Raw genomic sequence first — 16,218 nt, 5'->3', positions numbered from 1 at the left:
TTAAGCCTCTGACTCTTGATTTCGGCTCCGGTTATGATCTCACAATTCATGAGATTGAGCCTTGATCCAGGCTCTGCACTGACAGCGTGGAGCCTGGTTGGGATTCTCTCTCTCCCCCTGTCTCTCTTCTCCCCCACTGTACCCTCTCAATAAAAAAACAAAAAAAAAAAAAACAAAAAAAAACAAAAAAAAAAAACCTTTTAAAAAAGTACATGAAAAACATCAATAGTTCTATTAGCCAGCAAGAAGCTGATCTTGAAAAAATAAATGAGATATTAAAAGCATTTACATTTTTAGAAGCTCTATCTATTCAGTTTGAACATTTTTAGTTAAAAATGATTGCATAAATTTGGAAATGCCTTTTATAATGCAGCTATTTAAAACATTACAACACAGATGATAAGGTACATTAATAAGCATTTTACATGAAGCGTAGTTTTAAATAGAAGTACCCACAACTACAAAATCCTAGAATATTATGCTGATAGTTTTTTAAAACAACCTAATTTTGCTTAATATTTACCAAGCATGTATTTTATATAGATAAATAACATATGATTTCACTCATACGTGGAACTTAAACAAAACAGATGAACATAAGGGAAGGAAAAATAAGATCAAAACAAAGAGGGAGGCAAACCATAAGAGACTCTTAAATACAGAGAACCAACTGAGGGTTATGGGAGGGGTGTGCAGTGGGGGGGGGGGGGGGGGGGCTAAATGGATGATGGGCATTTAGGGTACTTGTTGGGATGAGCACTGGGTGTCATATGTAAGTGATGAATCACTAAATTCTACTCCTGAAACCATTATTACACTACATGTTAACTAACTTGGATTTCAATAAAATAAAAAATAACAAAGCAAAACAAAAAAGCGGGACACTGAGGGCTGGGGAGGAAACCAGCCCTTCTCTAATTATTCCTACTGTATGTTATTCATTCTTAAAGCTAAAAGTCACCACGCACAAGAAGCTGCCTTCAGTTTTAATCCCCTGCACAGAAATTTCAACATCTTTATAGATCTTGAATGTTGATTTCCCTGGACACATATTGCATTTCCTATATAAGTCTTATTTTTTTTTTCCTAGCCAAATATCATGGATGTCAATGATCCTTCAAATCTTGCTCCTCAACCCACAGGCCCCCCACCTCCGTATCAAGTCATAGAGATCCTGGCACCCAGCCCACAGCGGAAAACCAGAGAGAGGAGGGGGCGAGGGGAGGGCAAGAGCACTGACTACAGGAGGCACCAGACGCTAAAAGGTTTCCAAAAAAGGGAGGGGAGGTGCCAAAGGGTTCTGAGCAGAAGTGGAGTATAGAGTCCGGATCATTAGAGTCCCTGCCTTCTTTTGGTAACTGAAATGAACTTGGTAAAGAGCATTTTAAAATATATCCTGATGTTCCTACAGAAGACAAAAGAGGGGAGGCTCTGATTGGTGGGGAAGGGACGGCAGAGGAAGAAGTTTCGGAGCCCCCTTTCGACTCCTGCTGACAGAGCCTGGGAGAAAGGCTTAGGCTCCTATCGCTTTATAGATCCCTGAGTATCAGGGTCTTGCTGGGATGGGAGATCAGCTCCTCCAGGGATCCTGTTGCGGATTTGAGACTGCCCCCCGCCCCCCTATGATGATCGGCACAGCAGCTGCCTTACCCTGCACAGTCCTGCGAGTTCATCTAGCTAACTCTAATAATTCAACAGAACTGGATTAAGTGATCAGGTGTTTGTGTGGCTATCTAGGTTATTTAGGTTTGTCTAAATAGTTAAAGTAAATAGGCCTCAATATCCCAAAGCCCAAAGAAAATAGGTTATTTCTAGCTCATATACCAGTCCCCGCTAGGTACTACTGATTGAGGGAGGGTCTTTTCCTTCCGTTGGTTCAGACACCCAGGCCCATGGTCTCTGGCATCCTCAGCTGGTTATTTCTAAGGCTTCTAGAGTCATCACAGTTCCGGCCTGTGCAAAGCAGAAAGAGAACACCGTGGAAGGTGTTGGGGAGATGTACGGGTTTTGTCTGGAAGTAATGATATTCCCACTGTTGAAAACGTAGTTAAATCAACGCGGTTGCCTCAATGCAAGGAAGGCTAGATGAGACGTGGTCCAGCCAAGCCTTCAAGGAAGAGGAGAAAGTGATTTCGATACAGAGCAGTTTCCAAAGACATTTCTGAGAAGTCCTTATGAGCCTCTTTAAACATTTTTTTTCATAACTGAAACAAGAAACATGTTTACAGCCCCCCCAAAAAGATGCCAAATTACAACAAATACATTTCATCTTCGCTATGCACTTAGAGGATGACTTGTTTAAAATGTTACTGAGTGAATAAAGATTGCATTTTTAATATCTACTTCTTTGGTTATTTTACCCAAAGACAAAGTGATGTAATTATGTTTCTGGAGTTTTTGCCTTTTCTTTGTAACTCAATTATCAGGTTTTTGAAGGCAAGGAGATTTCTTCCTCTTTATATGCTTTAGGGCAAAGATTGAGGCAGTGATAATCTCTACGTGTAACTGAATTATCCAGAGATTCTTATTTTTATTTTTCCAAGAGAAAACCAGTGATTTAAGAGCTATTTATAATCCTTCGATGTGGTTACGAACTTAAATGGACTCCGGAGGTATTAGAGGTTACCTATAATCATGGGGTGGCATTGCATGATGAAAAGACGATTTATTTTCACTGATACGTTGCTGATCAAAGATCAAATCACAACGCAGCAAAACCAATTTAGTCATTAAAAGAAACAGAAATAACTACAGCATAAAAAGGAAACTATGCCATTCAGCTAAACAATTTCTTTTATAGCTTGGTAACAGGTCCTGTGATCAAGTACAGGGCAGAGATTCTGTTCACTTTGCATTGTGGCACCCAGAGATGATGATATTTTCACGGCAGTCTGGTGTACATAGCAAGGCTTTCATATCCCCTGTGGGTCTCACCTAACTGCCCTGTGTTTTGCAGAGCCAACATTTCAGAAACCTAAATGGAAGCTTCTGGTACAACGAACACCTCCAAATCTCTTACCATTGTGATGCTAAATAGACCCATTTCGAGGGTGCTTGGATGCTGTTTCATAAGTTAATAAAAAAGAAAAGCAAAATCTTATGCTGACATACATTGTCTTGTTTTTATTGAATGGACGGCCATGACGGAGAAGTATACTCAAAATTTTCTACCCATTGATACATAGTAAGCAATAATTTTAAACAGTTCATTAAAATTCTAACATAAACTTGTTCGTTTGGACTACTTGTCATCGAATGAGATGACAACCATTGCCAACTTTTCTTCCTTCCTCAGCGTGACTTATTTCGTAGAGACCCAGGCCTTGCAGAGATTAGCAGTTTTTAAAACGTGATGGCTCTTATTGAGCTCAGCTGAGTTGGAGAGAGGATTTGTTACTATAAACCATATTGTTGGTGTTAAGACAATTTTTTTCCTTACTGAGAATATGAGTCGCCTAATGGCGGCATCTGTTGTTGGCCCAGTAGGCAGGTGACAGGCTGGTATTAAGTGATGCCAACTTGGCTCCGTGAGCCCCTGGCGGCTCTGGGGCGGACCACAGCCCAGGCACCCACAGGGGATTAATAGCTCAGGCTCCCCAGAACCAGAGCACATGAAAACAGTGGATTTCGGGTGTGTGAGTTGGCCTGTGGGCTGCATGGACAGAAGGCCCAGCTGTTCCACAGCAGTAAAGTGTCTGCAGCCACATAGCTCGTGATGGGTAATAAGGAGGAGGCTCTGGAAAGATTTGGTGCGGTTCTGTTTGTCAAACCAAGGCTCAGAAAAGGACGGCATTTGCTTACTAACAATCGCACCAAAGGAAGATGATACTAACAATTCCAAAAATTCAGTAAATTATAGAAGACATATTGGAATGGATTGTGAGTTATTCCCATTAAAACTGAGACCTGGCATTCGCTAAGCAATTTTAGAATATGATTTTTGGTTTATATTGTAAACAAGAGAACATGTTTATATATTAATTTGTTTTAACACCCTGGTTGAAAAATATTTTGAATAATGTCCCTTTAGGTAAGTATGTGTACATCAAATAGTATTATTCTAATCACATAAATCTGACCATGGTTTTGTAAATCGAAATACAGCATGATGATTCCTGTGAATAAAAAGGTTAGGGGCGCCTGGGTGGTTCAGTCAGTTAAGTATCCGACTTCAGCTCAGGTCATGATCTCACGGCTTGTGAGTTCAAGCCCTGCGTCGGGCTCTGTGCTGACAGGTCAGAGCCTGGAGCCCGCTTCGGAATCTGTGTCTCCCTCTCTCTCCTCCCCTCCCCTGCTCACGCCCTGTCTGTCTCTCAAAAATAAATAAACATAAAAAAAATCTGTTTTTAAAGTTTTATTTTTCTTTTTTCTTGATCTTAGAGTTCTCTTGCATGTTCTTGTGTATTTCTCCATGCAAATATGCGGCAGGTTAATTTGTATTTAAAGTTCTCTTTTTCCCTTTTATGACCATGGTACTCTCTGACTAGCTTAGAAACTTCCAACCTTTTAATGTTATAACAATATTCTCCTCAACAGTTTTTTTGCTGTTTTTTACAGTTTTTATTTAAAGTTCAGTTAGTTAACATAGTGTAATATAGTTTCAGATGTAGAATGTAGTGATTCATCACTACAGGTGCCTTCTTAATCCTCATCACCTGTTTAATCTATCCCCCCCCCCCCACCCCTGGTAACCATCAGTTGTTGATTTTTTCTAGTGAACCTACAATCCTCATGAAATGTATTTTTTCTTTTTTTAACGTGAAGGAATATTTCTCTTGTTTCTCTTTGAGCAGCTACTTTTTAACCACATTCTGTAGTTAATAAATTTGTATGTCTCACTGAATCCAAGTAAAACCTCCTCCTATGTAATATCTACGTACAGTATTTGGGTCCTTTTTCAGAGTTTCATCCTGTTCAACTAATCCATCCATTTTTTCCTTAACACCATATTTATATGATCACTCATAATACACTTCGGTATCCTTTAAAGTAAGCACCGTTGCATTTTTCTTTTAGCTTAAATTATATTATAGCATTCTGATTAGAATGATAATAAATTTCTGTGGGCACTTAAACCATTAAAATCACGACTGATATTTCTGTTAAGGACCTTTAAGTCTATTTCATTGAACAAGATTTGGTATCTGTCTTTGTCTTAATACAAGGGCTGTACTTTTCTCATTTAATTTGTTCAGGATATTTCACATATATTTTACATTGTCATTAAAATGTGTGTTTCATTTGAAATTCAGAGCAGTTCTTGTAAAGTCTTAAAACTTTTGATTTTTGCTCTTTCGTCGAATCTTCAGCCACATTAAAAGTCTCTCGTTCATCATGAGGATATTTGTTGGAAAGTCTTTTCTAAATTTATAATCGTAAAATGCAGCTAAATTTACTTTGTTGAACATTAATTCCCTTCCCTAACTGGATGAGATAGAACACCCAAGATCATATTGAAAGTCTCTACTGAGTTTTATTCTTGATTTTGATGAAACTCATACTGGCAATTTATCATTTAGTATTTAGCTGATAGTTTTCATAATATTTTATTATTTTGTCTACATTCTGATGCTATGGGTTTTTAAGTTAGACATAACTTGTCTTTTTCACTTTTCGTGATGTAAAATATAGAATGAGCATTAGTAGAATAATATAGCTAATGCTGTTACCCTGAGACGTTTAGAAGTCACATGCATGGCCCGTATGTATAGAATACTAACCCAAATAACCAACAGATGAGTAAGAATTTGTATACAGTTTAAACCAAAGCTGTTTTTAGTTTATCTCAGGATGATAAATCCTGAACAATTTAAGTTCCATAAAGCTTTCAGCCTTCTCAGATGGTTTATGAGTTGAGGTACAAAAGTAGTGAGCTTGCGAGTTATTTAAAACATTAAAAGCCACAATATGATTTAAAGTAAATAAAGTTTTATAACCTCATCCCACAAAATAACTCTTAGGTTTTGAGTAATTTTAAGCATTCTAGTTTCAGCGACCATCAGAAGACTCTATGATATTAGAAGATATCGGAGAATTATTTGGTTAAGATTCTTAAAAAGTATTTTAAATTTGCTTCTGTTATTATGAGAAGGTATTTTCTATCATATCTTCTTGAAAAGAATTCAATATTGCTGTCTCAATCTGTGGCAAGGTATTCTCCAAAGTATAAAATTTTAAGGAAAATTAATTACAAATCCAACATATTCTTAAAACTTTTAGTTTCAGGGGAGCCCGGGTGGCTCAGTCGGTTGAGCGTTCAGCTTCGGCTCAGGTCGTGATCTCACAGTTTGTGGGTTTGAGCCCCGCACCGGGCTCTGCGCTGACAGCTTGGAGCCTGGAGCCTGCTTCTGATTCTGTGTCTCCCTCTCTCTCTGTTCCTCCCCCTCTCTCTGTTCCTCCTCCCTCTCTCTCCTTCAAAAATAAATAAAAACATTAAAAAAATTAAAAAAAAAACATTTAGTTTCAAACTTATGTACCACGGAAGAATTTTCTCAGAAGAATAGATGTTTAGGAGATTTTCTCCAATAATTAGTTATTATTTGAAACCCGGTGTTCTGTCCTGTTTCAGGAATCTTTTCTTGAAAGCCAATCTTGAATTTTTATCACTATGTCAAAACTGGGAATTCTAAAAGTGGCTACATTTTAAGTCATTCTTCAACACAACAGACATATTAAAGTGTGAGCAATTTCTCTGAAAAGAAAAAACAGACTCATCAAAAAATTTTAATGATCCAACAGGATTGATACTCAGTGAATATAACTGTGGAGAATGCTGAACAATTTTTGAGCAACGTATAAATATTTATAAATGAATTGTTAAGGGGAACTTTAGGAACAGAATGAATGTATTTCCATTAGCTAAATACTATTTTATTTGTGAATCATAAATATTCAGGATACTGGAACTTTGTGCATGTTCTACCTAATTCCTTGGATGAATGAAACATGACAATTGTAGTTCTGAGATATTGAAAACACCGTGACATCTTTATTTTCCACTAAGGGTGAAGTGTACATCAAAATAGATAATCTTAAGGACAAGAAATAAAACAATTAAGCACGTATGCGATCTTTTCCTCTTCACATATTCGAAAGTTGGAAGAAAGAAAAGCAAAATCATTGTTAGTCTTGTTTTTAAGTTTTGTTACCCAAAGAAAACTGCCATCGACTTGAAACCTTAACCTCTGTATCCTGGTGACCATAGCAAAGTCAGTGAATCACAACTTTTTCCATGTTATTTGATCTTTGCTCCTCAAAATCCTAAGTTTGATTATTCTGTGCTATAAACAAAATAGATATAAAATCAGTTCAAAAACAATGAAAACAAAACAGTGAAAACAAGTGGAACATTTTTTTTTCTCAGCTAGAACAATTTAAATGCCGCAGTATGTCAACCGAATAATGTAAAAATAATAGCATATCGCTACTCTCATTTGTTACTCTAATTGTTCCACATTTATGGAGTTCTGCCCTGGGTAGTTTTAATAGCAGTTGTTAACCATTGTCATTTATCAGCCACCTTATTACAGTTCAAAATGGAATTGTAATTGAAACATTTGAACAAGTTAAAATTGACAATAAACTCACAGTCCGATAGAATTTGCTTAATGAACTTGATGCAATAAAATTCTAATCGTCGTCAAGCATTTGTAGAATATATTGCCTCAAAGTTTTTCATTTTTAATTAACACATAACAATTCAGGGGAGTAAGTTCATATGAGAAAGCAAGAGGCAAAGGACAACTAAACATAGCATTGTTCCTAATTCTGTGAAAATAGTACTGACCTAACACACTCTCTCCACTCTCTATACTCTAGAAAATAAAACAGGCTTCACCAGACGACTATTCTTGATCTGTTATCTTTTAAACATTTACAAAAGTATTATATGAACCATTGTCTTTAAAATTGTTTGAAGCGGAGCACTTGGGTGGCTCAGTCAGTTAAGCGTCCGCCTTCGGCTCAGGTCATGATCTCTCGGTTCGTGGGTTCGAGCCCCGCATCGGGCTCTGCGCCGACAGCTCGGAGCCTGGAGCTGCTTTGGATTCTGTGTCTCCCTCTCTCTCTGCCCCTCCCCCGCTTGCATCTGCCTCTCTCAAAAATGAATAAACATTATTTTTTTCTAGATAAGATTGTTTGAAGCGATGTTTAGCCACCTAATACATAATTGCAATGTGCTTTCTCCGCAGAGATACAGGCACTTGTCCTATGTCCATGCCCTCGCCAGATAGAACCGTTAACAGTTTGTTCAACAGAAGACTTACCATCTCTGTGTCCACTTGCGGGACCCTCACTGTCTCTGACTCTGCATATAAATAGATAATGATGTACACAAGTACTGTTGTAATACATTTTGTAAACAAGTGTTCTGAGTTTGGTGGCAACTTTCACCTTTAAATATACATCTTGGGAACTTTTATGCCAATGTCATATTTACTTTTAATGTATTATATGTGCCTGTGTGGTATATCTATTTATATAACATATACAGTTTATTCAAACACTCTCGTAAAGATGGACATGAAGTTTGCTTCCATTTTTTTTTGGATGCTGCTGGTTGTCTCGAGGCACGCATCTTTGAGCACAGGTGTAAGCATGTCTGTAATACAGACTTCTAGAAATAGAAGAGCTGATCCCAATGATATTTATATTTTAATTTTAACGGAGACAGCTATATTCTCTTCAAAACATTCATAGCAGTTCACAATCCCACAAACGCATAAGAGTGCTCACTTCACCAATATATTTTAATATTTGACAGTCCCACAGACAGAAAATGATTTTAATGGACACTTTAATTTGTTTCTGCCTAATTATTAGCGAAGTTAAGCAACTTTTCCAATTTGTTGGTTATTTGTATTTTGTATCTTGTGAAATACTGTCAGAACCTGTAGTTTTCTCTTCTTACTGAAATAAATCGGTGGTCTGTATATTGACATATATTCTGCAAATGTTTTTCTGTGTATGTTATGATTTTTATGTCTTTAAAAGGAATAGTACTTCAGATTGAGAATTATGGAAATATTATGCTATAATTTTTATTTTCATCCACTTCAGCTTTCATATTTAGATAGTCAACCTATTTTGAAATTATATTTTTGGTTGCTGGAGATAAAGAGTAACTTATTAGCCACATGTCCCAGTTCAGTTATTGAACAGTTTACCCTCTCGGCAGTAAATTGAAAACATCCCTTTATCACATACTAAATCCCATGCATTCTATAATTGTGTTATATTGACTTATTTAGATATGTCCGAGCAAAAAAATGTTTTGATTAGTAAAGATTTGTGTTATCTCATAGATAACAACTCTGAACTAATTTTGTTTTACAAAGTTTTGTAGTTATTCATACTCATTATATCTCCCTAGTGAATCTTAGTATAATCTTACATAGTTACTTGCAGAAACTTGTTGGTTTGTTTTTTTTGATTACATTACATGCAGATAATTGACCTCTTTACGGTACAAAGGCTTCCCATTCAGAAACATACATGACTCTCCATTTGTTTACACGTCTCTCATGATTTTTGATGGTATTTATATAATTCCGGTGAGTATTAAAAAGCTTTTGTGAAGTATATTGCAAGGTACTTAAGAATCATCTGTGTGCTCTAGTAATTCTTTAGGTGTTGATTCTTTTCACTTGGTGATATTTGCACTTCATTTTATGGCATTTGCTTTTTCTCAATAAAAGTGGCAGATTTGGGTTGCTCATCTTTTTATTGGACCGTGTACGTTGTGATATTCTTCTAAAAGAAGCATCCATAATTTACTGACCTGGCATCAGATGTCTCTTCTGCTAGTGAAAATGTTTAGTTGGACTTTGATTCTAAATTTTCCTAAATTATTTATTTTTTTAAAGGCTTCTTTAAAAAAAAAGTTTATTTATTTATTTTGAGAGAGAGAGCACAAACAGGGGAGGGACAGAGACAGAGGGAGAGAGAGAATCCGAAGCAGCCTCCATGCTGTCAGCACAGAGCCCTATCTGGGGCTAATCTCACGAACCATGACATCATGACCTGGGACAAAATCAAGAGTCAAATGTTTGGGGCACCTGGGTGGCTCGGTTGCTTAAGCGTCTGACTATTGGCTTTGACTTAGGTCATTGATCTCGGGGTTTTGTGAGTTTGAGCCACGCCTTGGGCACTGCTCTGAGAGTGCAGAACCTGTTTGGGATTCTGGCTCTCCCTCTCCTGCTCACGCTCTCTCTGTCTCTCTGTAAATGAACAAATAAATTTAATTCTTTTTTTTAAAGAGTTAGATGCTTAACTGAGTGGTCCACCCAGGTGTCCCCTCCTAAATTATTTTGTAATGGATTGCTTCATTTTATTTTCAACTGTTTTCGGGTCATCTCAATTTTGAATCACGTGTATATAAAATGCACTTTTCATTTACTTTGGAACTCCTATAAATGTTGCATACAATTTATTTATTTTTTTCAGGAGTACGTATATTTTGGGAAAGATGTACTTTACTTTTAATGCTATTTTTTCCCTTTTTGTACTTTACAGGTTCTTTTACGCTTCATATTTTCTTTTGTTTATTCTGGACCGCGGCAAATACATTTCTGCATACATTTTTTCATAAATATTGTAGGTGGCTTCTATTTACGTTGCTTCACTTTTTACAGATGGTGTAAGAATCCTACTCCTTAGTGCTGAAAACTGAAGATGGATTAAGTACATTTTTACTGCAGGTGAGACAATTAGTAGCAGGAAGACAAATCTGAATTCACGGGATATTCTGAAAACCAATTTCCTCTGCGTTGAAACTTCTTAAGCGGAGGCAAATATTTCCACGTTTGACTATTTTTATCTCTCTTCTCTATTCAAGGTATAGCCTAAGATTTTGTGATTTTATTCCTGCTTCTTTTATTGCAGATTCAGGGAAAGGACCCGTTCTCGGGCTTTGACCCTCTCACTGCGAAGGCACCGCTGGGTCAGGACGAATGTGGGACCGCCCCTGGAAATTCCGTAGATGAGAATTTCTCTGCCAGCAAGTTTAATCTTTGGGGGAGTTAGCACATCCCCACAGAGCACATCTGTTGCCGGTTTATCCATTAACATGATCACAAACGTGCCTTCTTTATCCTGAAGCTTTGTTTCCATCTGTCACACCTAAAAATAAGTTGGAATGCTCACCTATTCAGGAAGCTAGTGTCCTTAATTGGAATAAACCCAGGTGACATGACTACATTATGGAGACGCTGAGCCCTAGTATTCATTGGTTTAATATTTGTTGTGTTCAGACTTAATTTTTCATCCTTGATGCAGCAGCTTATGAAGCTTTTGGGTCTGCATAAAAAGGTCTTCACCTGAATTCAGCTTTTATTTTTTAAGATTCGCCTTTCCTCTACCCCTGACTTTCCAAATGGCAGTCATTTGAATTTCTGCATGAGTCTCTTCACTTACTTTTACAGCGCACGTAGGTATACACATGTTGTTTCTTGATTAGGTCACTCAATCTGATTCTATTTATAATGTTTTTGGATTCCATCTGTCTGTGTGTGTGAGTGTGTGAGTGTGTGTGTGTGTGTGTGTGTATGCGTGTGTATTCATATAGAGAGCAAGAATAGACACAGGGAAATTGTATTAAGATGAAGGACAATAAGGTAAACATGAGATTTTAAGTACCTTTTACATGGCATGTGCACAATAAAATAAATAAAAATTAATAAAAACAGTTTGTAATAACATAAAGATACATAGGCAGAAAGATAAGATATATGATAGATAAATACATGCAAGATAGATAGATAGATAGATAACTGCAAATTGGTATAAGGAATTTTTGTAGGGTGGTAGAAATGCAATAAAATTGATTTTTGTGATATTTGCACAGCTCTGTAAATTGACAAAAAGGCTTAGTATATACTTAAAACAGGGGGCTTTTATGATACACACATTAGCCTTCAATAAATCTGTTTTAAAAAGATCACTCGATGGGCATCTGGGTGGCTCAGTTGGTTAAACGTCTGACTCGATTTCAGCTCAGGCAATGATCTCACAGTTCCTGAGATACAGCCCCACGTCAGGGCTCTGCGCTGACAGCACAGAGCCTGCTTGGGATTCTCTCTCTCCCTCTTTCTCTGTCCCTTCTCTCTCTCCCTCTCTCTCTTTGTCCCTTCCCTGCTCACCCAAATTTTTTTTTATTGTTTTCTGTTTTTTTTAATTTTAATTTTAGAGAGAAAGAGAGAGCATGAGTGGGGGAGAGGAGCCGACAAAGAGAAAGAGAATCTTAAGCAGGCTCTACACACAGCACAGAGCCTGACATGGGGCTGAATCCCATGACCCTGGGATCATAACCTGAGCCAAAATCATGCATCAGATACTCAACCAAGTAAGCCACCCTGGCGGCCCCAACACTTCTTATTGATCTAAACTATTTCAGTCCAACAAGAATTTATTGATGAGCACGCCCAAGGTATTCTTCATATGTGAGCAATTTGCTTTTTCATCTGGTACTTTCATTTATCTCTTTCCCTCTCTTTGGTGCAATTTTCCACATCTTTTCTCCTAGCATCTTTAATATATTACTCACAACTCTTCTTAACTCTCTGGCTGATAGTTCCAACATCTGGGTCAGATCTGAGTCAAATCCTCTTGATTATTTTGTGAACTGACAACACATTTTCTTTTCATTTTCCTCCTTGTGTTTGTGTCTTTCTGAAAATTTTCGGTTGAAACACAGAGTGTGTGTGTTTATGTCTGGAAACAAACATGGCTTTTCTTCTATTACACCTTTGAAGGGAGTGGGAATGGGCTTTGGGTCTTGGAAGAGGGACTTTTTCAACAATCTTAACCCTCCTCAAATGGTTGGGTATCTCTAATGGTATATGTTGTTGTTGTTGTTTTTAATGTTTATCTATTTTGGAGAGAGAGAGAGAGAGCACAAGCCAGAGAGAGGCACAGAGAGAGGGAGACACAGAATCTGAAATAGGCTCCAGGCTCTGAGCTGTCAGCACAGAGCCCGAGGTGGGGCTCAAACTCACGAACTGTGAGATCATGACCTGAGCCGAAGTCAGACGCTCAACCAACTGAGCCACTCAGGTGCCTCTAATAGTGTATGTTTAATATGATTTCAGTGTTCTTTTCTTCATCCAAAGGTAGAGGTAGTTCATTGTATGTTTTACTATTCTCTTCTTTAGTTCTAGGAATGATAAGTTTGTTTCTCTTCCCCTGAAAATTAAGACTTTTGATCCATACACAAGAAGAGTGCAAATCAGATGTATTACTTTTCTCACTAAGACATCTGCTCTTTTCTTCTAGACTTTCAACATTTAGGAAAGCTTTCTCCAGTCTTTCTCCAGTATTTTGTTGTGAGCATGTTGTGAAGGTCCATTCAGAAGAGTCAATGAATAGAAGAAAACACTATTTTCTCCTGCAGCTCCCTGAGGGTCTCTGCTTTCATGCTCACTTACACTCAGCATTTTTTTTTTTAAGTAGCTAAATTCTATGTAGTTGCCTAAATAGCAGTCTTCCTCTTGGGTTCATCCCCACGTGAATCAGTGTTGACGCCTCTCCTTAGAGGCAATCATTTTTACTACCAAGATGATTGGTTGCCCTGTTATCTCAGCTTTCTGAGAATACTAACAACAAAACAAATCAAAGATGGTCAGCAGTACAGATGATCTAGCTGAATTTGGAGTCCCTGAAATTAACGGACATGATGTGTCCTATTCTCAGTACTTTTCAGTAATCTGAGTGTAAAAGGAAGAAATTAGACAATAGCATTCCCCAGTAATGTAATTAAAGTCATGCTTTTGCTGGGGTGCACATTTCCCTGCACATTTTGGAATGATAGTCGTACAAAGGAAAAGAAGAGAAAATTAGGTAAGACCACTATAGTATACCATCCAGGGAAAAAGATGTAAGAGATAAATACAGAAAGCAAACTAGTGGTTGCTAGACAAGTGGTAGGTGGGGATAGCGAACTAGGTGAAAAGGATTAAGAGATACAAACTTCCAACTATAAAACAAATAAGTCATGGAGATGAAGAATACAGCATAAGGAATATAATTAATAATATGATAATAATGTTGCATAGTGATAGGTGCTGACTACATTCGTTATGGTGAGCACTGAGTAAGGTATGGAATTGTCACATCACTAAGTTGTACGCTGGGACTTATATAACATCGCATGCCAACTACACTGCAATAATACATTTATTTTTTTGAAGTTTATTTTGAGAGAGAGAGAGAGAGAGAGAGAGAGAACAAGAAGGAGAGGGGAAGAGAGAAGGAGAGACCATCCCAAGCAGGCTCCGTGCCATCAATGCAGAGCCTGATGCAGGCCTTGAGATCACGATCTGAGCCGAGATCAAGAATCTGACATCCAACCAACTGAGCCACACAGGTGTCCCTGCAATAATAAATCTTTAAAAGTAAGAGAAGGAAGAAGTTGCTTAGAGACTGGGAAGAAAATAGAAACATCAAGAGATTAGGCAAAAGACGATGTTAAAAGACAAATGAATTTGCACAGAAGAGCCAAGAAAATCCAATGGACAGAAATTGTGGACATAGAGAGAAGCATGCCAATTGAGATATTTTAAATTAAATGTCTTCTTGTGTGTGTGATTTTTAGGTCTGGAGTGGCATCTTGGGGTAAGTGGTTAGTTAAAGTCAAGTACAGATAAATGTCTTAGGGATTAAGAAGTTCGAGGCATCTATAGCATGAATTAGAAGATAGTATACCTAAACCATGATGTGTCTTAAATAAAAACAAAACTCAGAACGAGGGAAGGACAGGCACCAAAATTCTGAAAGAATAACCATGGAGTGGCTGTGACGGCAATATCTGACGGCAGAGTCAGATAACACGAATCATGAGGTCAGGAGGGTGCTATGAAATTGGGTGTGCTGAGTCAGCAAAATTCCTTTCCTGGCTTTTATGTATGTGATGCATGAGACAGTGAATATTTCTGTCAAGGTGGGATAGGACAAGTGAGGTATGAGGGAAGACTTAGGTTTAGATAGGTTTTCTGCAACCTAGGAAAATTGACCTTTCCCTGCACATATTACTGTGTTACACGAACACGGTAAAGCCCTTTGCATCGTCTGAGAACACAGAGAGATGGGAAAAAATAAATAGAAAGAAACTTAAAAATAACAAACAATGCCAGCAAATTAAATTCTATTTAGTGAAGAATAATGAGGATAAAGAGAGAATTAAAAAAGTGAGGCAGACACAAAATTTCATAAATTAACTGTAATGTGTCACACGTGAGAAAATCATTTCAAAAGATAAGAGAAAACTCATGTGTGTGAAAGAATGCATTTTGCCCATGTAGTCCAATGGAATAGAACAAAATATACAATTTGAAATTGGGAGGATATATATTTTAATTGATTATAAAGAGCAGTGTTCTAAAAGTAAATGGCACAACAATTAAAAGGAATGTCTTAGAATTTCATCACTGTATTAGTGGAGGTTTGGCAAACCCTTGTTACTGTTAACCTATGGAAAGAAAAGCAAGATTTCAATTTGCTGATGTAATTTTGAAACAAAATACGAAAGTGTTGAAGTCCTTATGACTACATTATCAATGAATAGCCTGCTTGTATATCAATGAATGTACCTGAATATATGATGTAAGTGTATTAAAGATAGAGTCTTACCTCCTAAGACAAATCATCCATGAGTAAAACATTTTACTTCTCATTTTGATCTACTGGAAGCACAACGGATTCCCCACTGTGTTTTCTTACTATGAGATTTTAAGATAATCTTTGATCATTGGAACGTCCATCAAAAAGAAAGCAGACAGTAAGTGCTCTCCACTCCAACTCATTAAGTCATCAGTTCTGACTAATCAGATTTTTAAAAAAATATTTTGCTGATGAGCGCTGAACATTATGTTATATTGACGATGATGGAATATTTATGCAATTACAATTTAATCTAACGTTGTCACTCATAATTTTCTGTAGTATATTCTTCTCTTGAATAATGTAACACTTTGAAAACTAAACTATACGATTCAACTAAATGCTATGATTCAGCATGTTATGTACCCTTGAATCTTCTTGGTCTGTGACCAAGAGATGCCGCTCCTGTGCAACTCAGCATGTTCTCTGTGTTATAAATTCAATATTTTCTCGTTAGAATAAAAGTAGTCAATAAAGTTTAGTTTGAACAAATCCCGAAGTTATGCTAGGTAAATTTATTGATAATTTATGTAAGCATGAATATCGTATTCTTGAGTGATATAATCA

The sequence above is a fragment of the Panthera uncia genome (genome assembly GCF_023721935.1).
Source record: "Panthera uncia isolate 11264 chromosome D3 unlocalized genomic scaffold, Puncia_PCG_1.0 HiC_scaffold_8, whole genome shotgun sequence".
NCBI lineage: Eukaryota > Metazoa > Chordata > Mammalia > Carnivora > Felidae > Panthera > Panthera uncia.
Note: the sequence above shows the minus strand (reverse complement) of the source record.